General features: G+C 42.2%; 1 long non-coding RNA gene across 1 annotated transcript; it reads left to right on the top strand.

Annotated features, from left to right (window-relative positions):
- Positions 1 to 659: 659 nt before the first annotated feature.
- On the top strand, positions 660 to 2,078 carry LOC105525347. The gene is made up of 2 exons (XR_001003902.1): positions 660 to 1,078; positions 1,803 to 2,078. It is a non-coding gene; the product is annotated as an uncharacterized LOC105525347 (long non-coding RNA).

Here is a 2,078-nt window from a genome sequence, read left to right on the forward strand (position 1 = left end):
TGTTTATTTTTGTGTTGGTTTTTCTATTTTTGGTGTTTCTGGATCATGGACTTTGGAAAACTTCTTGGCTTAGCAAATTAGTGTCCTTAGATTTCTGCTGTAGGCAATGAACCAATTGGCCAGAAAATATCCAATTATGCCCTGCAAGTTCAAGGTGGATGGGGACTTCCACTGTTGTTTAGAGAAACCACTGAGTGGGTAAAATCCCAAACAGCAACATCAAATGGGGATTGTGTACACTCGGGAGTGTCAGCTCTGGACAAATTAGGTTGCACTTGATTGTAAGAAGACAGGCGTTATTAAAATAGAATATAAATATTGACAGAAATGTACTGCTTCTAATCCCCACTGCCACTGGCCAGGGAGGCCTCTATTCAGGTTTTCTGAATAGAACTAAATAAGAAGCCCATGTTACCATGGGAAGGGCGCTGTGATTAGGAGTCTTTCATGAGCTTCTTTGAACGTCTAGGGCTTGGAAACTTCGTTTTCAAAATAAGGCTGTTGGATTAGATGATTTTCCCAACCCCTAACCCTCTGTGTTAATGAATGGGACTGACTCTGTAATCATGTTCCTTGGACATTTCTGTGGAAACACTGAGCCATCATCAGGGAGGCCTTCATTCTGATGAAACAAAGCCAGTTGTGTCCATATGAGAACATTGGCCAGGGTGGGGAGATGGAGGCTGTGTTCAGGCCAGTCCATGCTGGGTCATCCATGTGGCCTGCTGCTTAGCAATTCCTAACCACCGTCTTCGCTTCTCAGCCTCTTTTTTCATGCTAAGAGGCATAAATGAAATGATGATGATAAAAGTTTGAGCTCTTTTCGTGGAATTCTTGTGATACAGATATGTGCTGCATGTTCATTATCTCGCTGGTCTTCACCATGATAACTGGGGGGTAAGAATTATCAGCAGTTCACAGGTTAGGGACTTGAGACTGACAGTTTGACTTTCCTGTTGCAGGTGGCAAAGCCTATGGGGTATTCACCTACCTGCTGCATGAAGGCAACATGGAGGGACTGTGGTGGATTATCTGCAAAGATGGCCAAAATTCTCTCATCCCTACAGGTATATACAAGGTAAGAACACCTTTGACCAGTGGAATGTGATGAAAATGCTGCCCAGCCAATTCTAGACAGGGCCTTAAGAGGTCTAGATGCTTCCATATTTGCTTTCTTGGGAGCTCTGAGTTATCATGTGAGAACCACCAGTCTCCCCCACCTGCACCCTAAGCTCATTACCCACAAGGCTGTGCAAAATAATAAGTCATTGTGGTTAGGACACAAAGTTTGGTAGTGGTTTGTTATGTAGTCATGGATAACTGAAGCAGGGATCTCAGCATCTTTTCTTCTCTGAACTGATGTTTAAAGTCAGGATGTAACATATTGTCTCCATGTGACTTTGTTGAACTAAATAAAGAATGCTAATACCAGATGCAGACACTGCCACTTCTGTTCTCTAAGACTAGGCATTGCTGTCTGATCAGAAGAGTCAATCCTGGTGAGTTTAATTTGAGCCTCAGAATCCTACTCAACACAAAGTTCCACAGAGAAGAGATTAGCAATGCCAATACCTTAGAGATGGTACTGGGTGTGGAATTTGTCCTCCCTTGACTAGGTGATTTCTAAGTTCCTTTCAATTTTAACATTTTCTGTTCTGATTTATCTTTTGGTATTGTGCAGCTGTCAGGAGAAAAAAATAATGCCAGTGTGTCTCTTTAATTCCTTTATCATTAAGTCATACCCTTTCCCAACTCCCAATCCAGTTTTCTTATGGCAATACCTTGGTTTTTGCTTTGTGAAGATGCCAGAGTCAGTCAAAACTAAGCTCACTGTCCTTGCTAATGTTCTGCCCCAGAGGAGAACTAAAGCTCAGCTATTCACCCCTACAGAAAGCCTGAATTTTGTAAACGTTCTGCTTAGAATGAGGAAGAAAGATGAAGAATGAGGAGGACGAAGGGAGGAACGAGAGGGAGGTAAAGCCAACGAGCAGAACAGACCTACATTTGCAGCATCTCCAAGTTTCTGCAACAGCTTTATGTTGTTGTTATGTTTTGTTTTAATAAAAGCAAATACCATT

The sequence above is a fragment of the Colobus angolensis genome, unplaced genomic scaffold, assembly GCF_000951035.1.
Source record: "Colobus angolensis palliatus isolate OR3802 unplaced genomic scaffold, Cang.pa_1.0 Scaffold53, whole genome shotgun sequence".
NCBI lineage: Eukaryota > Metazoa > Chordata > Mammalia > Primates > Cercopithecidae > Colobus > Colobus angolensis.